The sequence below is a fragment of the Nannospalax galili genome, unplaced genomic scaffold (assembly GCF_000622305.1).
Source record: "Nannospalax galili isolate Female #2095 unplaced genomic scaffold, S.galili_v1.0 scaffold1009, whole genome shotgun sequence".
Lineage (NCBI taxonomy): Eukaryota > Metazoa > Chordata > Mammalia > Rodentia > Spalacidae > Nannospalax > Nannospalax galili.
Genome location: NW_008360054.1, coordinates 125,310 through 146,805, shown reverse-complemented (window position 1 = coordinate 146,805; position 21,496 = coordinate 125,310).

The following is a 21,496-nucleotide window of genomic DNA, read 5'->3' as shown; positions in this document are numbered from 1 at the left end:
AAATCAGCAATGCTGGTAATGGGAGTGCCATGGACCCTAAAAACTGATAATGGGCCAGCTTACACCTCTCTACAATTCCAATCATTCCTGTCAACATGGAAAATTAGCCACTCCCTTGGCATCCCTTATAACCCACAGGGACAAGCCATTGTGGAGTGGGCAAATAGGACCCTCAAAGAAACATTACAAAAAATTGCTACACCTGAGTCTAAAAGGGACCTGCACCTGGCTCTAATTGAAGCTCTATTCAGCATTAATTTCCTGTCCTTTGATGAAAATGGGTTGAACCTGGCCTACAAACACTCAGCTACCATACCTAGGCCTACACTCCTGCCACTAGTGAGATGGAAGGACCCCATAACATGTCAATGGCAACCGCCCGCCTCCTTGTTAACAAAGAGGGCAAGGCTATGCTTGTGTGTTTCCTCAGACAGAAAAAAAGCCAGTATGGGTTCCACTGAGAGATGTGAGACCAGCAACCGACCAACAGGACCCTCAGGACCCAGAGACCTCGCCGCTATCTGGATAATTGGTTTGCTCTTCCCCGCCCCTGCCTCGGCCCATGATCTTTGGGCCTTGGTCTCCTCCCTGCCTATACTCTTGCCCTTATCACTTCATTCCCCAGCCTACCCCACCCTCTATTCAACTAATTCTATGCTTGGCCTCTCCACCATGGACCCAGTTACTTCCTGGGAATCACTCAATGGCTCTTGGCCCCTAAATAACTCTCTATGCTTCACTACCAACAACGCATCCTCATGCATTGGGCTCTTCAAACTGACCGTCCAAGATTATGCTGGCAGTACCTCCTTGGGTTACATGCTTAGAGAAAATCTGGTCTAATCTAAAAGCACTGTTTGACCCATCTTGGATTGTCACTTACCTACTCCTGACAGGCATAATTATTCTTCTCTTTCTACTTCTTAAATGCCTTGTTCTTCGTTCCTGCAGTCAGAAAAAATTCAATCACTCAGTGTATCAGTCCCTCAGAGCAATACATGAAGATGATTTCAACCCACCCTATGCAGCCTGACAGACTTGGCTTGCACAAATGTACGAGGCCTCCTACAGATAGTTCCTCACCTCAAATGATTCCCCAGGATGATACCCCTTGGAGGGCTGGTAGTCAATGATGGGTAAGCTCCTTTTGGGCTGAATCAACATAAATCAGGACATGGGTGTGTACGCCCATGCTCCAATGATGGGTAAGGTTCATGCCCAAATAGGACAAACTAAGACAGGCACAGTCTATGATCCTGGGGTCATCCCAAGGCGGAGCTGCCTACAGGCTCTTGCTGGACAGTCATTTTTAAAGAAAAAGGGTGGAAATGTAGCAGGAGGCAGCCAAAGTTGATTTAGTAACCTCGTGACATTAAGGATATAGATCCATCCATTTGCCTGCTGCCTACATCTTTGGCTTCAGCTTCATTTCTTCCCCAAATGGGAAAATTGGTTCCCTTCCGTTTGAATGACTAGATTATGACTCACATCCAACCTCAACCCAGAATCTGCTTAAGTGAATATACCAACTCTGATTGTTTTAAGTCATCTTACCATACCCCTTCTTGCAGGATGTATAAAGGAATGGATTGTGATGGAGGCTGTAAAATCACCTGAAATGTTCACTATAATTGTAAAGCATCCATTAGAGACAACTTTCCCTCCATCTTTAGGTTTGGAGGGAAAAGGTTTGAAAAGTATGTACTTGTGCACAAAAGCACAATAGGTGCTAGGTGCTAGGTGATAGGTGGTTGTAGCAGGAGGCCTCCAAATATGGTGTGGACCCAGAGCCCTGGGATTCAGTGAGAATTCCCTTCACTTCTTGGCCCACAAATAGCCTGCCAAAAGGAGCCCACGCCTCCGTACCGTGCTTGTGAGCCCAGTGACTGCTGACAGACTGGGTGGCGTGGACCAATCAGAAAATGATATGCTGACTAAAGGGACTTAGGGGCAAAGAAAAGGGAAATATAAGGCCTGCCCCCTCCTGCATTAAACGAGCCTGCAGCACCTCGCCTAGTGCTTGCTTCTACCCAATTCCCAGGGTCTGTGTGTCATGACTCTGCACCTCTTGCCCCCCCCAATCAGCAGGAGACCTGATCCAGGTCAGGGTCTTCACAGCTGGCCTGAGGAGAACCTGCAACACACCACCATGCCTGATTTAGCACCAATGTTCTTAACCACTGAGCCATCTCTCCAGTCTCATATTTTTGAGACAGGCTCTTGCTGTATAGCCCAAGCTGGTCCTAAACTCAAGATATTTATGCCTGTGCTTCCTGATCCTGGAATTACAGATGTAGATCCCCCATGCCTGACTAATTAAAAAAATATTTCCTTACTCTTTGGATTATTTATTGTTGATGTATAGAAATGCAATTAATTTTTGTGCATTGATGTGTGTCCTGTAATTTGACTAAATATGTTTATAACTTAGTAGATTTCTTGTATGTTTTTAGAATTTTGTTTTAAAAACTTTAAAAATGTAGTCAGGTGTGTTGACATATACCTTTAATCCGAGCACCGGGGAGGCAGAGGCAGGCAAATCTCTGTGAGTTTGAGGCCATCATGGTCTACATAGTGAGTTACAAGCCAGTCAATGCTATGAGGAGACCCTGTTTAAAACAAACCCAATTTTTTTTTACTTTAAGGGATGGAGAAAAATATATAGTAGACAATAATATCCTAGCTCATATGAAACATTGACCAGAAAATCAATTGAATGATGCATATAAGGCCATGTATAAATTGATTTATTTTTATTTAATTTGGTGGTGCTGAGGATGAAACTCAGGGAATCACACATGCTGGGCAACCTGTGTGGTGTTGAGAGACACCGAAGCCCTACAAATGGCCTTACTGAGAACCGGGCATGGTGGAGCACACCTGTAGTCCCAGCACTTGGGAGGCAGAGCCAGGTGGATCTCTGTGAGTTCAAGGCCAGCCTGGTCTACATAGTGAGTTCTAGGACAGCTGGGGCTACAGGGAGAACCTGCTTCAAAAAGAAAAGAAAAAAAAAAGAAAGGCTTTACTGAGAGGATGTCATGGGCTGGGATCAGGGACTGAGACCATCCATTGAGGAAAATCCTGGGAGGAGAGGCTGCAGGTGAGAGGTCTCAGGGTCCCTCCCAGGAGCAGTGGGGACTCAGAAGGGAGCTGGAAGGGAGGGCAGCAAGCAGACTGCACCCCAAGTTGCCCATGCAGACTAGAGGAGCAGAGACCCTGAGGGTCAGAGCAGGGAGCCGCTGCTGCTCACAAACCCAGAAATTCTGTGCCGTGCATGTGCTGTCATTCCATCTATCCTCTCTCAGCTTCACACAGTCCTCATCTACATCATTGTTGGGCTCACCCTCTTTCCAGAAGCTGCAAACAACACCAGCCATCAGAGAGAGCCATCCCAACCAGAACCCACCTCACACCCACCCATGGAGGAGCTGGGCTGTGGCCTTCCATGGCCAAAGTCCAAGGACCATCCAGACAGGAATCCAGGACAAGGATATAGCAAATTGTGAGCTCCACCTTCACCTCCATGGGAATCAGATCAGCAAAGCAAAGACACAGATGCTGGGACCTGGGCTTGGTCTAGGGACTCAGGATCCCCAGGGGTTGTGGGGATCCTGTGGTTAGGAAGTTCCTTGTGTGCTTTTCAATAGCAAAGCCTGCATTCAGGGTGAGATTTTTTTCACCCTCTGAACACTCACTTCTAGGCCATGTGCTGTGGGGGTCCACCCTCTGCCAGGAACCTTCACATTTGTGGTCACTGAGGCCGATTCAGGTGAGTTCATTCTTTCTGATGTGCCAGTACTTGAGGAATCTGAGTGGAGAGGAGGCAGGAGTATCCCAATGCCACTGCTCCATCATCCATCTGTATCCCACTCAATCTTACCTGTCAAGTAGGTTCTTTCTGCAGTCTAGCCTAGAGCCACTAGTCAAGTTTTGTGACCCAGTATATGAATGCCAGCCATGGCTGTGTTCATGTGCACACACAGGTGGAAAAAGATTCACTTGTAGTTCAGCTCATAGACATGTCATGGAGGTTACATAGTGTCTCAAAGCTGCTCTGACTTCCATCTGTCCTAGCTGGATGCTCAGATGTGTTGTTCATCTATGGGATCTCCCCAAACCATTGTGATTTCTGCTATAGGAATCTCTCTGTGTCTGCATCTCCTCCACAACCCTCCAGCCTTCCATCTGGATTCCAACTATAGGCCAGAGTAAAGCAGTAGAAGGATTATTGTGATTTCCATGACAGGACTTAACCACAGGCAGAACTGAACCCTAGCTCACCTGCTCTGCAATGCTGTTGATGATTACCAGGTGGGCCTCAAGATCCTGGAAGGCAGGGACAGAGGCCTGCCAGCTGCCCAGAGTCCTTGAGAAGAGGTAACAGCTTCCCTGGAAGAATTCCCAGTCTCAAGGGCAGGAATAGCACAGCCCAGCTGCAGGAAACCACAGGCAGAGAGACAACATTTCAGGAGACCAACATGACAGGGCATAACATGGTGGGGGTAGGTGGGACACAAGATGGCAGATGCCTGAGCTCAGCTCCTGGTTCCCTCCTTTCCTCTGTTGGGCCTTAGAAACCCAGGGCTGGTTCTCTATTTCAGCTATTAGCTCAGTCCCCCCCAAACCCATGACCTCCATCCCAGCTCTACCCTGCCAGCCTCAGTTGGTAGCCCAAGAAGGTGGGTTTCAACCCTCAGATGACCCCTTCACTTGCTCCTGACTGAGGCCCAAGACCTTCACCCAGCAATACTGATCTGGATCAGCTGCTGTCTGCTAAGCTGGAAGGAATCTGCTGGTGAGGAACAGCAACTGCAAGAGGAGGAATGCAATCACTAAGCACCAAATGTGTGCCAGGTGCAGAGCTGGACCCGGGAAATCACCTTTGAAGGTCACAGTGACTCTGAGAGCCCAGTTCACAGACTAGGACCCTAGTATCTGACACTAATTCTCCCAAAACTGCCAGCCTGCAGGACATCACCCAGGGCTAAGCAGCCTCCCATCCTGCCCTGCACCCAGTACCCCTGTGCCTGTGCTTGCACATTGTCACACAGCCTGGCAACCTTCTCCCACTCAGGACCACAGTTACTCCTCACCCAAGCTGGGGATCCCCCAATGATCCTGGGTCTCTCCTGGTGGGGATTCGGGAATCCTGGAAACTGCAAGAGAGAACACCCCCCCCCTCTTATGAGCACTGACTGTATACTCGACTGTATGCTTGACTGTGCCCAGTCCAGCCACATGAGAAGGATGAGCCCCATGTCACAGATGAGGAAAGAGGTCCAGAGAGGGATAGTGAGCTGCCTGTGGTCACATAGGAAGGGAAATATAGTCCAGATATCCTAGTCCCATAGTTCTGGGGGCAGGGCAAGGATCATCCTAGAAGAAAACTCCATAGCCCCAGGAATCAGAGTCCCCTAGATACAGCAGGCTAAGCCCTGCCCTGACTTACCTTGAACCAGGGTGGCCAACAAAAGCACAGAGAAGAGGCCCAAGGAGAAGAGAAGCAGCAGGAGCCAGGGGACTCCGGTCAGACACTCTGCAGGACCAGCAGATGGGCAGAGGTGAGGTCTTGGGAGAGACCCTGCTCTCCTGTGTTCATGCTGCAGAGTGCCCCACCACCCCTGCCCCTGAGCCACCCCAGTACCTGGCAAGCTCGTTGGGCTGTGACTGAGACCCTCAGGGTCTTTCTCAGTGAATCTCTGGCCTCCAAATGTGACCTCCTCTGCTGAATGGGGCAGAACACACTCAGCTGACCTCCCAAACTTGGCTCACTCCCCCAGTCCCAAGCTGCATCCCAGACCCAGATTGCTGTGCATCCCAGACCCTGTCACCTCTAAAAGCACGCAGTGGGCTTCTAGCCTCACCATGGCTCCCTGGATGCTAGGGTTCTGGCTCTCCTGCCATCTTCCTCTTCTCTCAGCTCCCCCTCTCTCCAACTCCTCTCCACACTTGGGTTTATATAATCCAGTGGCTTGTAGCCCCCCAGGATATCCAATCCTTCCTGACTCAGGAGGAAGAAAAAAGAACAGGATGGGACATCCTTTACCCTGGAAAAGCAGAGGGAGAGATGCTTTGTCTGATGCAGCCATGAGAGAGGTGCCAGGCTGGGGGCAGAAGCTGTGCTGTAAATGTTGGGGCCAGTGTTCCTATTCAACCTATACCCAGTTCAGGGACTTGAGGACTCATCTTATGGGAGCCTCAGTTTCCTCCACTGTGCAATGGAGACATGAGGGACTAGAGATGTGACTCAGTTGTGATGAGTTGCAGGGACATGGCATTCTGACCTCCGCCTCCCCCTTGTAAGAGCTTGGGTATCTGTGGTATTTCCTGGAATTGTTTATCACAAGGACTTTCTCCTGATTCTGAGAGAAAGTACACCTGACCCAAAAACTAGCCTTACAGTCAGGTGATCCCAATTATCATGTGCCCTGACTCCACCTCCTTTACTGAAAAGGTATTTAAACCCTTGTCTCAAACAATAAAGAGAAGTAGTAGAAGTCCTTCCTCCCACTCCATGATGGTGTGATAGTTTGTTCAATCCTGATGCCCTCTGCCCAGAATACTCGGAGCTTGACGTGCAGGCGCGGCAATGAGTAGATGTTTGTACACAACATTGCAGAAATAGTGTCACATAACTATAGATGCCACTCTTGACTTTCCAAGGGACCTTTGATCTTGAAGCCTGTCTGTCACTCCCAGATGGCAAATACTGCTGAGATTCAGTGCTCCCAGCTAGATGTGTTGCTCTCCTATTGTGTGGGAAGAATTACACAAGGCATCAACCTCAGAGAAGGCCACTCTGTCAATGTGAATGAACACGATAGTCTTTATTTCCCCGATCACCCAGAAATGTGTCAGATTACAGTCAGGACACTGCAGCTCAAAGCCACACACAGAACCAAATGCCCCCATATCCCAGGACTGGGCATGTAACTCACTGAAAGAGCACTTGCCTAGCATGCATGAGACCCTGGGTTCCATCCTAAGAACTAGAAATATAAGACAAGACTTTCTGATATCCTATCTGTTGGTAGTAGTCTTTGTTGGGTGCTGTGATGTTTAGTGTTGTCAACTTGTGGTACTGGAGAGATGGTTCTGTTGGTTAAGAGTGTATACTGCTCTTGTAAACTTACTCATTTTTTATTTTTTTTCATTTTATTTGGATGAGTGTTTTACCTGCATGTATGTAAGTATACCATATGCATGGAATACCCACAGAGGCCATAAGAGGGCATCAGATAGCCTGGAACTATAATTATAGGCCTTTATTGATAGGTAAAGGAGGCAATGAATGAATCTGGTTGATCAGGAGAAAGCACCAAGACACAGATAAAACTCAGTGGGATAGAATTTTATTTCACATGGGACACATTCCCTTTGGGGAAGGGAAAATGTCTGCTCATGGATTGTGAGCTGGGGCCTTTATAGGGGGACTTTAGGGGTGCAGAAGGCAGGAAATGTTTTTAGAAAAAATTAGGTGGGGGGGCAGGAAAGCAGGACTTGTAAAACCTGCCCTCTTTAGAGATCAAAGGGGAAGCCTGCTGTGTTGGCGAAACAGTGGAGAAAAGTCTGATTCTCTTGACTTTCAAAGACCAGGGTGCTTATTAACTGGGCTCCCTTTTCTCAGGGGCTTGTGAGGTCTGTGAGGCCCTGTTGGTGAGGTGACAGGGCTATCTGAACCCTAACATTCCAGCCTTTTGTGTTATAGGATAGGGGGAGCCATTGTCATCTTCCTACTTCCTGCTGAACAAGGTTAATATAGGGGGGCTGGGTTAGGGGTTGATCAGATAACAGGGGTTCCCTCTTCATGCATCTGAACAGGGTCCTCGATGGTTGACAGGCACTTGTATACATGTGGAGGGAAGGAAAGTAACAACTGAGTAAAATTAATAAGTTAGATTTTGGTCCTGAAAATAGGCAAGGAGCAATGGTTAGCACCAAGGTAATAGCTCTTTTTTTTTTTTTCTTCTGCCAAGGCTGGACTCGAGAGTGGTGGACTCAGGATTTGTTTTCAGGCATTTTGATAGCTGTTGGAGTGGCTAGAATCAGTGTCCGTTACCTCTCAAAGGCTTCTAGATAGGGAGAGCAAACAAATTTAGCCATAATTTAACTTTTTAGGCTAGAACAATAGTGGGTTGTCTCCCTTAGCTGTAGGTGGCACTACAGTATTGCTGACCAAGATGTGAAGTCTTACATCAAGTAGCGTCGTCTTGTTAGGAATGAAATCATCAATGAGAGATAATTGTCTAAATAACATAAGAACTTAAGTCTAATGTCTGGGTTGTATAAACCCTTGAGCCCTTAAAATATACTGATGCCTTTAATTTTTGGTTATACTTTCCTTTTGGGTGTTTAAGACCATACTGTTGGCCCAAATAATCCAATTTATTTTTACTCTTAAGGTCATATGCGGATTTGGTATTCAGGGGTCACATGGGCTTGGGGGTAGCCCCTGGCTCCTCAGGCTTTTCTTTTATCAGTTCCATCTACGTGAAGATAAGTCAAGAGGTCCTGCTTTATCTGGGCTTCACTTGGAAGCATGGAGGAAATGTTTCCTCTGTGTTGACCCTCCTCTTTGCAGACTGGACACTGGTTCAAGTCCATTTTCTGGGGTCTCCATGGCCTCCTTGAACAAGAGGACAGGTGACTCACCACAGTTACAGGACATTTCAAGAGATGCTCCATAGCCCCCTGGAACTTGTTTGACCTTGGAGGGCAAGAAACAAAATTTGTCCCTTTAAGTCCCTCTGACCAGATTAATATAGGTCTTAGAGTCTGGCTATTAAACATCCAACAATGTTAGTTACACCAGTCTGGTACATTAATTACCATGCGCTATGTAGATAGAGCTTGAGCAACATCCTTAAATCAACCTTGACTAGACATCCTTAGACTAGTTGACTAAGCTATGACCTTAGACATTTTAAGATTATCTAAACATCTTTGTCTCATTTCAAATTTACAGAAACATGGTGGGTAGGTGTAGTGGGGAATGGCTGAGGTGGGGTTCAGAGGGAAGAATAGACATAGGGTAGGTAGAAAACTCATTCCTGAATTGGTGTTAAGAGAGGGGTCCTAGAGATCTTTAATTTAAGAGACCCAATACTGGTGGCCTAGTACTTGCTGTATTCCTTGGCCAGTTTTAATTTGGAGAGATGAATCCAACCAGGTTGTCCCAAGAGTGTGGCTGCAGTCGGGGTAGACAGGATCACCAGATGATGACCAATGCAGCTGGAGGGTTCCCTTCACTCCTTTCTGTTGGGTGTGAACCCACAGGTAGGTGTGATCTCCAGGTTGAAGTGGTCAATTTGGCCTTTAGAAACCTGGGGAATAATCTGGTCAGCATGTTTCCTGAGTAGTTTCCTTAGAAGGGTGAAGGCAGGTAAATAGTCATGTAGAGGGGAGGGATGCTGGAGTAAGAGGTCATCCTTGGCTAAAATTAGGGCCCTGGTGAGTGTCACAGTTTGGCTTTTCATGACGTGGTTCCAAGTGGTAGGGGTCATGACTCAATGACATCTGTGAGAGATACTATGGCCTGTAGGACCCCATTGCAGTGAGAGTTAAACCTCTATCCATAAACCAAGTCAGGATGGGGTTTGGTAGGGGATCTGGGGAAATTAGAGGATCCTGGTAGGAGAGTTCCTGAAGAGTTTCCAAGTATAAGTGAGTGAGCTGTTCACTGGAAGGGAGGTGGGAAGCTGGATTGAGAGGAGGGCAGGAATCAAGGGTGGGCAGGGGTTTTTAAGAAATGTGACATGGAAGAGCTGCAGTTTAGAGGGAGCTAGATTGGTAAGAGATGTGTGGGTTAGTTAAATCCTTAAGCTGGTTGGGGGAAAGGACAGAGATGGGTTGACCCAAAGTGAGCTTCAGTCTCTCTTGAGCCAGGAGAGCAGTAGCAGCCAGAGCACAGAGCCAAGATTTCCAGTTCTGGGTGGTGGTATTAAGCTGTTTAGAGAGAGAAGCTATCAGGGCAAAAGTGGGACCCCCTCATATGTCCCAAAACCCCTAATGCCTTATCCTTATTTTCAGTTGTATAGAGGAGGAATGGACATTTGAAGTTGGGGAGACATAGAGCCAGTGACTTTAAGAGTGTTTATAGTTGTGGAAGGCTGCTGTAATGGGCCCTAAAGGGTCAACAGACTCAGGGGAGTTCCCTTTGGAAGCTTTGTGGAGCAGCTTTGTAAAGAGGGCAAAGTTAAGAATCCAGGTGCACAGGTACCCTGCAATGTCTAGGAAAGACAGAATTTCCTCCTTGGTTGTGGGGGGCTATAAAGACCTTAGGTGATTTATCCTATCTATAGTTAAACAGAGGGATGTGTGGAAAAGGAACCCCAAGTACTTCACTTGAGGGAAAGAAAGGTGAGTCTTAGCTGAAGATATCCTATATCCCTTGTCCCCCAGAAAATTAAGGAGTTTGATTGTGTAGGCCTTGGAGACTGAGAGAGATGGAGAGCAAAGTAGTAGGTTATCTACATATTGTAGGATGGTGGAGGGATTAAGGTCTAGGGAGGTTAACTCCCGGGTTGGGCTTGTCCAAAGTGGTGAGGGCTATCTTGAAACAAATGGGGCAGGACAGTCCAGGTTAGATCATAGGTACGAGTGATGTATTTAAATTCTTGTATGAAGTGTGTATGATTAGTAGAAAAAGAGCGTATTTTGCATTTGAGCTGAGATAGATCTCCAAGAAAGAAAGGGACATAGACCTTGACCATCCTGTCCACCATGTGGGTGTTGAGAAACAAATCTGGGTCCTCTGCAAGAGCAGCTAGTGCTCTTAACAGCCAAGCCATTTTTCCACCCAAGCCTGCTCGTTATTAAATAACCACCTGGCAATGCCATGATTGGTAAAAGAGAAAGCCATGGAATGATTGTGTCCCATTAAAATTAATACGTTGACATCCTGATCTCACAAAGGTCTATCAGGTAGAGAGTTTGGGTAAGTACTTAGCTCCTAAAGGCAGAGTACCCATAAGTAGAATTAGGGCCCTTTTAAAAAGGACTGCAACCTTTCATCAAGATAGAACTCACAGTATAAAAGGAAGCTGCTGCCCCCAACCCCCAAAGAGAAGCCAATAGAAAGACCACACCCTTAAGAATACTGACTCTCCCTCTTCTAGAAGCTATCAAATGCCAACAGCTCCTCAGCTATGGTGGGACCTCATGCCCACCTCCATCCTTCCATGCTGGGATTTTTGTCTGACTTGAGCTTGTACAGTCCTTCCACATGCTGTCACACTTGCTGTGAGCTCATATGTGCAACTGACATGATGTCTGGAAAATACTGTTTCCTTGTAGTTGCCCATCACCTCTGGCTTTTACAATCTTTCTGCCTCCTCTTTCTTGAAGATTCCTGTCCCTGAGGGGGAAGGGTGTGATATACATGTTCCATTTAGGGCTGAGCACTCCTTTTATTATGACTGATAATTTTGTTGGGTATAGTGGCCTGGGTTGGTATCTGTGGTCTTTAAAAACTTGTAGAACATCCCCTCCTGGATTTCAAAGTCTCCATTTAAAAGTCAGATCTTATTCTGATGGGCATGCCCTGTACATGTGATTTTTCTTTCTCTCTTACAGCTTTCAATATCATTTCTTTCTTCTGTACATTTAGTATTTTGACTTTTATATGATGTGGGGAGTTTCTTCTCTAGTCCTGTCTATTTGGTGTTCTGTGTGCCACTTGCAGTTTTATAGGTATCTCTTTTCTTAGATTTGGGGAATTTTCTTCTATGATTCTGTTGAAAATAACTTTGATCTGAGTTTCTTTTTCTTCTACACCCATAATTCATAGGTTTGGTCTTTTGATAGTGTTCCAGAGGTTCTGAATGTTCCTTCTTGGATTTGTTTTAGATTTAACTTTTTTTTTAGGATTTTGTAAATGACATTTTATTTTTTATTTGTTTTTATTGAATTTTTGTGTATTTCATACAGAATATCACAAACAATCCTAATCATCTTTATTTATATACCTATCCTTACCAGCACCCTCTCACAGTGTCCCCCTCCCCACTGGAACCCATATACTCTGTCATCAATGTTAAGGCCCACTGTATCAAGTCAGTGTCCCCACCTGTTCCCCAGTGCAAGTCTATCACTTGCAGCCCATCTAGAGTCCCTTGTTTTAAGAAGATCAGCTCTACATCACCTAGCAGTAATCAGTTGCCAATATTTCTTCAGCTAAGAGTGGAGTCTGCTGTTCATTTCCCCAGTTCTATGCTGGGTTTTTGTCTGCCTGAATTTGCATGGAACTTGTATACTGACACCATTGCCATAGACTCATATGAGCAGGGTCCCAGGAGCTTGTAGGATTCTGTTTTCATATGGTCATGTACCTCCTCCCTGGCTCTTACAACCTTTCTGCCTCCTCTTCCTTGATGGTCCCTGAGCCATGGGTGGAGCACTGCCTACTCATGCTGTGATCCCTGGCCCTGCCACCAATTGGCACCTATAGAACCCAGAGATCTAGCCACAGACTTCAGAAGATCAGCAGTGAGAATTTTCTAAGAACACAGCAGTGAGAATTTTCTAAGAATTTTATGCTGCTAGGCTCAGAAACTGCATCTATTCCTAGCTGAACCGAGGCTTCTGATACCCATTTGCATGTCAACACAGAGTGGACCCAAGACTGAGAACCAAGCACCACTCAGCTGGACTCATTGCAGTACAGGGCTAGGAACATAAAAGGTCACAAATGACCAAAATGTAGAGATTAAGAGTCTGCAGCATGCTGGTTCTTGGACAGGACTTGTATATCAAACTTCATCCACCCATCCCTAACTCCAGTCCCAGGGGATCTGACACCCTCTTCTGGCCTCCATGGGTACCACACACATGTGGTACACTTACATACATGTAGGCAAAACACTCATATGCATAAAATATATGTAAATAAAAGCAGGTGTGGCTGGAGAGATGGCTCAGTGATTAAGAACACATACTGCTTGTCCTAGTTTGTTCATCATTGCTGTGACAAAATACTCTGACCAATACCAACTTGGGGAGAAAAGGGTTTATTCAGCTTACATCTCCCAGGTCGCAGTTCATCAGGGAGCCCAAGGTAGGAGCTCAGGGCAGGAGCCTGGAAGCAGGAGCTGGAGCACAGGCCATGGAGGAATGCTGCTTACTGGCTTGCTCCCCTGGCCCCTGCTCAGCCTACTTTCTTATGCAACACAGGCCCACCTGCCCAGGAGTGGCACCACCCTCAGTGGGCTGGATCCTCCCACATCACTCATCAAGAAGGTGCCCCTCAGACATGGCCACAGGCCAGTCCAATAGAGGCAATTTCCCAACTGAGGCTCCCTCAACTCAGGTGTGTCAAATTGACACTAAAGCTATCCAGTACAATAGACCCCTTGTCAACTTGATACACAAACATCACTATTAAACCATAACTTTCCAATTTCTCTCTCCAAGATATGATGTTAATATCACAACATAAGACAGTACAATCTTAAAAACCTCACAGTCCTTAAAAAATTCAAACACTTAAAAGTTCATAGTCCTTTTTAAAAGTCTCTTAAACATGGGCTTCTGTAAAATCCAAAACAAGTACTGTCTTATTTCAAAGGGAAGAATAGGGCACACCTAAGCAAAACCAAAGTCCAGCAAAGTAGCTCAAGGCTGGACATCTGGGATTCACTCACTATCTTCTGGCCTCCAAAGGGTTCTGGCAGCTCCATCGCTCTGACTCTGCCATCCACAGCACACACAGCTCATCTTGCAGACCCAGGCCAGCTCCATTTCACACCTACTGTGGTCCTTGGTGGTCGTCTCATGGTGCTAGCATCTCCAAAAAGCTGGGGTCTCCACTGAAACTGAGGCTACACCTTCACCAATGGCTTCTTCTTGCCTCTCTGGGTGCAAAGCCTCAGGTTCTCTCCATGACCCCTTCAATCCTGGGGTCTTCACTGCAACTGAAGTTGCACTTTCACCTACGGCCTTTCCTGGCCTCTGCGTGCCAAGCCTCAGCTGCTCTCTGTGACCCCTTCACACTTTCAACACCAGAACCACACAGGAGACTCTTACACATTACCAAGTCCTGCTTCCAGCTTGAGATAGAGACTCGGGTCCCCTCTGTGTGTTGACCCTGAGGAATTACCTCCCAGAAGACTTCACCTCAGCGATGCTGGTCTCTTGTTACTTACAGCTGATTTTTCAGCCCCAGCTAACCAGCATAAGTTGTCCCAGTAAAGCAAAGGTTTTGCTTCAGGTTCTGGCCTCTTCTTAATCACAGCTGATTCTTCAGCTCCAGATGACCAGAACCCACAGATTCTCAATCCAAAATCTCACATGAACAGCCCTGATAGTCTCCGCTTCCCTTTGAAGCTTCACAAGCTAGGCCTCCATTGTCTACAACTCTTTCAGCATAACTGTTCCAAGTTCCACAGCAGCAAACTCTGAGCACACAATGGCTTTTCCAGCCCAAAGTTCCAAACGGTTCCACAGTTCTCCCAAAAACACCAAGGTCAGGTCTGTCACAGCAATATCCCACTCTCTGGTACCAATTTCTGTCTTAGTTTGTTTCTTCATTGCTGTGACAAAAATACTCTGACCAATACCAACTTGGGGAGGAAAGGGTTTATTCAGCTTACATCTCCCAGGTCGCAGTTCATCAGGGAGCCCAAGGTAGGGAGCTCAGGGCAAGAACCTGGAAGCAGGAGCTGGAGCACAGGCCATGGAGGAATGCTGCTTACTGGCTTGCTCCCCTGGCCCCTGCTCAGCCTACTTTCTTATGCAACACAGGCCCACCTGCCCAGGAGTGGCACCACCCGCAGTGGGCTGTGTCCTCCCACATCACTCATTAAGAAGGTGCCCCTCAGACATGGCCACAGGCCAGTCCAATAGAGGAAATTCTCCAACTGAGGCTCCCTCAACCCAGGTGTGTCAAGTTGACACTATAGCTATCCATCACACTGCTCTTCCAGAGGACCAGGGTTCAGTTCCCAGTATTCACATTGTATAGCTCACAACCACACGTAACTCCAGCTCCAGGGGATGGAATGCCCTATTCTGGCCTCCGTGGGCACTGTACTCCATTCCTTCTCTCTCTCTCTCTTCCTCTCTCTCCCTCTCTCTCCCTCTCTCACACACATACACACATATAAATAAAATATATATATATATATTTTATTTATTTTATTTTATGTGTATGAGTGTATTGCATTCATGTGTGTTAAGTACACCCATGTCACTCAGTGCCCACAGAGGTCAGAAGAAGGCATCAAATCCTCTGAAACTGGAGTTACTAATGGTTTTTAGCCACCATGTTGGTGCTGGGAATCGAACCTGAGTCTTCTGCAAGAGCATTCAGTGCTCTTAATCACTGAGCCATCTCTCCAAGCCCTTAAAATAAATATTTTTTAAACCACCAGGAGCTCATCTGTGGTTGAACAAATCTTCATTTGTAACTTGTCTCCACAAGTTTTCACAACACAGGCAACCAGGGAGCATCCCAATAGAAGTATTAGGAAGGACTTCTTATAAGATTTGAGATTATTTTGGTGCTTTTTGGGGGGAGGGTTCTAGATGTGATTTGGAAGAAGTAATATGTGCTCAGGACTCTAATAATCATGTAGCTGGAGAAAAGACTAGACCAAGACTGATGCTGTTATTGGGATCTCACTCTGGCCTCCCCTCTATTCCCCCATCCATGTGATCTCTGTGAAATGCATTCACAAAGAGCATGGTGCAGAGGACAGGTAAGATTCTTTATGAAATTGTCTCATGGGAGTGGGTTTGTTTTCACTCTGAGGCTATGATAAACACTCTGACCAAAGGTAACGTGGACGAAGAAAGGGTTTATTTGGCTTACACCTCAAGATCATAATCCATCATTGAGGGAAGACAGGGCAGGAACTCAAGGCAAGAACAGAAGCAGAAACCATAGAGGAATGCTGCTTACTGACTTGTTCCCTGGCTCATGTACAGCTAGCTTTCTTATCATCATTATTATTACTTACTTTTATTTAATGTGGATGAGTGTTTTGCCTGCATGTATATAAGTGCACCTGTGTCACGCAATGCCCATGGATGCTAGAAGGGGGCATTAGATAACCTAGAACTGGAATTACAGGCAGTTGTCACCTGCCATGTGAGTGTTGGGGACCAAACCTGGGTCCTCTGCAAGAGCAGCTAGTGCTCTTAACTGCTGAGCTAAGCCCCACAGCTAGCTTTCTTACACCTGCCTAGGATTGGTGCTACCTACAGTGGGCTGAGTCCTCCCACATCTATTATCAATCAAGACAAACTCTCATGGACATGGAAACTTCACTTGAGGTTCCCTCTTTCCCAGGTGACTCTAAGCTGTGTCAACTTGACAGTAACAACTAAACAGTATGGGGTGAGTGATAGATTTGAGGCTACAGGCTGATCAGACCACACCTACCTACAACAGCCTCTTTCTTATGGCTGCTGTAGATGAAACAGCAAGACCCATACCAAGGTCCTGTCTGTGAATCTCTAGCCTCCTAACAGACTCCCCAGGTACCCAAATTCCAGAAAAATGGCCGACACTATTCTCACTTTCCCAAGGAAGTTTATAGGCTCAGGTTGTCCAACTTCCTGGATATCAGAAGGTTATATATTCCCCAACTGTATATAATGGGTACATCTTAACTAAATGTAAACTTCCTCTCCCATATCCTCAGACTAGCACATCCCTTACCCAGAATTCCTTCCTTTCTCCATGATGCCCAGGAATTAGAGGCAGCCTGATTACATGAAACATCCCTCATCTTCTGACACCTATAAGAAGGGATCTTCACTCTGCATCATGGTTCTGAACTTCATCAGAGCCCCATCCCTATGCCATCTGTCAATGTATTGAGGTCTGAACTCTCCTCAGAACCCCCACCATATTTTCTATGTATTTATGGTGTCAGAGGCTGAACTCTCCTCAATATCCTCACCATGCTGTCTGTCTATCTGTCTGTGGTGTTGGGGTCTGAGCTCTCCTGAGAGCGCAGCCATACTATCTGTTTCTCTATGGTGTTGGGGCTGGGCTTTTCTAAAAGTCCTCACCATACTGTCTGTCTATGGAGCCTGAACTCTCGTCAGAGTTCCCACCATGTTGTCTGCCTATCTGTGGTGTCCAAGCCTGAGGTCTCAGAGCCTTTGCCATACTGCTATCTGTATATGATATTAATAACTTCTAATACATCTCTTACCCAAACAACAGTCTACCTTAATGTCACCCTTAAACTCCAAACTCTAAGACCTTTCAATGAGAAAGAAACAATGGGAAAGGAACCATGGTGTCAGTCAGTGTCTTTAAATAGATGTCATACTATTCCTTTTTGGTTTTGGTTTTAGTGGTGCTGGGGACTGAACCCAGGGCCTTGTACCTGTGAGCACTCTACCACTGTGCTAACTTCCCAGCCCCATAACTTCTGGTCTACACGGGGATCGAGCCTACAACCTTAGCTCTAAATAACTGGGCTAACATGAAAATCATCCTTTAAAAAATTTTTTAATTTTTTGTGTACGAGTGTATTGCCTGCATGTATGTGAGTTCACCAGTGTTGTGCAATGCCTCAAAGGTCAGAAGAGGGCTTCGGATTCCCCTGGAACTGGAGTTAAGGATGGTTTGTAGCCACCATGTGGGTGCTGGGAATTGAACCTGGGTCCTCTGCAAGAGTAGTCAGTGCTCTTAACCGCTGAGCCATCTCTCCAGCCCCCAAATCATCCTATTTTTAAAGACTCTAAAGCAGACAACTTTCCTGAAGGGACTTTTCCTGTCCAGGTGGTTGACAAGCCAATTTGGATTGATATTTTAGGGTGGGGACAATAGTATGTGTGATGGTTAGTGTTAATTATCAACTTGACAGAATCCCCAGGAGATAGACCTGTGGGCATGCTCATGAGGGATTATCTTGATTATGTTAGTTGATGAGGTAGGACCCATCTTAATTGTGGGTGGGACCAGTTCCCGTGCAGAGGATCCCAGAAAGCTAAGCTGTTGACACTGTGAGGTAACCAGTGCTGAGGAACTGAAGTCAAGATCAAAGAAATCAAAAGCCATAACACCTCTTAGAAAAACATTTCTACAGGTTTATATCATCCATTGCCTGGATGATATTCTACTTGTACTACTACCTTAGATTATTTACAAAATACATTTGATCTACTTAAGACCTGCTTACTTAAGACCTTAAGAAAGACTGGATTTCTTATTACTACTAAAAAAAATACAAAATGATACACCATTGTCATATTTGGTCCCAGGGATGGATGAAGCCAAGAAAACCAGTTTGGCCAGATCCAAGCTTTGTTCTTGTGAATTCTATCAATTTCTTATTGATTTGGTCTATCTGTTGTTGAATAATCTTGGAATTCTCAGTGATATTAAAACAGCACATTCAGGAAATGTTTCACAGCCAATATGATGTTTTACTAAAAGAAAATCAATAGCATCTCAATTCAATAGAATCAACGTACAAAGTTCTTTCATTTCCTGATTAATCTCAGCTAATATTTTTGAGATTAGCCATTTACTAAAGACACAAGTCAATTGTAAAATTTCCCTTTGTAGCCTTACTGCTAGACCTGCAATAGGGAAAATGAAAGCTGCCATGATCACTACTTGGCTGATACTTATGAGAGATCATTGATCATCACAGTCCGTGAGCAGGCCCTGAGTAACTTGGGGAATAGAGGTTTAGGATGATAGCAAAGAGAGGACCTGTCCGATGGAGCATATTCCAGAAAATTTGGCAGGCAAAGCTTGAAAAGCAGTGCTATTACATATAAAGATCCATCCCACCAGGAGTCTTTTTCCCAGCAGGAAAGATGTTCTGCTCAATAAAATGATTCAAAAGCAGTGAAGACACAACACAATCAATACACAAGCATTGCTGATGAATAGCAAAGAAGACTGGTAACATTTGCTCCACAAGAGACAGTCTGATCATGCATAGCAGCACTATCTCCAGAAACATTGACATACTCATGAGATTATCAGATAACAGTTGATGTACCAAGTTTCCTTCTTACACAGAGAATGTACTTTTGTTCATGGTGTCTACAGCTAACTGAACCCAGAAATTTCAATTATCTATGGATCTCAAGGAACCCATAGAGAGGCTTACATTTAAGGCAGCACTAGATAGATAGTATCCTCAGAAGCTCCCATTTTAAGTGCAGTACAATTATACTTCCCTGTATCTTGAACATAGGCTGATTTTTTGTAAATATCAAAATTTACATTATTTCTTTGGGCTGATCAGTGATATTTTCCAAGGTCCCTTCATATTAACTTGACTAAATATTTCTCTTCCATTTTTATACCATTAATCCTCTTGTTTATTTCAAATCTTTCCCAATGTTACCCTAGCAACCTAAAGTGGGTTCCTTGTGTGCTTACCATAACCATGTACCTCTCCAATGATCCTCAGCAGTTTTCCTATGTTTTGGTCATGTCCCTGTTCAGGTGTCACTTGTTGACCCCAAGAAGTAACCAGTACCAAGAAACTGAAGTCAAGATCAAAGAAATGCAATTGAAACCAGGAGACTCCAGGCTATGCTTTGCAAGAGTGCTTCTGGTGTCATCCTGAGTTTTTATTAGGATACCTCAGTGTATAGAGTTCATACAAAGCTCACACATGATTAATGCTTAAGAAGTGAAAAACACAAAGGAATTTACTTATTGCTATAATCAGGAGATGGCTAGACTTGCTCAAGGTCATGGTGGCTTGCTCAAGGCTAAGAGTGCAAAACAGACTTCCCTAGTAATGTTTTGAGGGTGCTTGCACAAAGCAAGGGTTGTATTACAGCCTGTTTCCAGTATTTTGGGAGCAGGTGCAGCCCCTCTCCTAGCATTCCAGGAGTAGGCACAGGCAATCCTAACTATAGTTTGTTAACCCTTAGTGGACAAGGTGCCATTGTTCATGAGGGGCAAAAGAGGTGGCTACACTAAGCATTACTGTGCATATATCCACCCCTTTCTGCTTCCTTATTGTGAATTCAGTACAACAAGCTGCCTCAAGCTTCTGCATCCTTGATTTCACCACCCTGATGGACGGTACATTAAACTGTGAACCAGAATAAGCACTTTCACCCTTAAATTGCTTTTATCAAAGTATTCTACAAAAGATACAAATTCATACTGATCAATTAAAAACTCTTAATAATTTTCAAAACTATTAGGAGATATTAATTGACTTAGGCCATCTTTAGGTATTCTTAATTATCAATTACAGCCCTTATTCCAAATCATACAAGGTAATTCTAATCTTAACAGTCCTCAAACTCTGTCTCCCAAACTCAAAAATATTATCTTAGATAAAGCAACATATATCAAATATCAAATGTACAATTAACTTGAGTTAACCCCATGCTGCCTGTTACCCTGCTTATTTTTTCTGCTCCTCACTCTCTTACATTACTGCTGGCACAAAATAAAGGATGGAGTGAATGAATCTTCTTGCCCAAAGCTGCCAATAAAAAAATTGAAGTCACATTGGCAGGCGAGACTTTTACCACTGAACCACCCATGGGCTTGGAATCACATTTGGAAAATATGGCAAAAATGATCTCTCAAAGGAGGCAACAATTCTGAGTAATGATAGGAACTAGCCCTTCACACCATAGCTCTTCCCTTATCTCAGAAGGATATAACATCTACCTTACAAGAAGATACTTCTTGACAAATTGCTTGTTCTGATAGTTTTAGGTGCTCCAACTTGTCATTATCCCCAAAACAAATTGCTTTCATTTTAATACTTTATTAATCAGATAATTCCAAAAGTCTTCTGCAGAACTCTGATTACTGATGGGCCTACATATTTCACTGATGGTACTACTCAATGTCCAGCCATTTAAGCAGGGACTATGATTTAAAAAAAAAAACCTTGTACACATCCTCTAAATCTGGGCAACAAAATTGTTCACTGTTTGTCTTTTGCTGACTGATGTGATTGAACCTCATAACCTTGTAACAAATTCACAATACATTCCTACCTCTCTGCCCTTATTAGAGCCTACTACCACTCTATTGTTTATTTATTATTAAATAAAAATAACCCTATGTCTGAACTTTTCTTATAGGCACAAACTTGGTAAGACAATGACAACATCCAAAATATGTCACTCACATTTGTTCTCATTCAGGTTTATCAGGGCCACTTGTCACAAGGCAATGAATAGACTGACAAACTAGTATCTGTTGTAATGGCAAAACAGGTTCAACGCAGGCATACTTTAACACATGTCCCACATCCTTTCACATAAATTTTCTTTAACATGATTTTTAACATACTTTCTTTAACAATTCTTTGCACTGTTGGACCCCCAGACTGGGGTACCCAACATTCACGGGAGGTCGCACCCCAATAACTCAGTCCTCAAATCAGGAGATGCAACAAGCATGAGGATTTATTGGCGTTTTGCAAAACGGACTCCCACCTCACTCGGAGGACAGAAGTCCAGAGCCCAGTTCACAGGTTTCTTTTAAAGACAAGCAGCGGCTATGTGCCAAGCAGAAAAGCAGCAGCTTTGTGCCAAA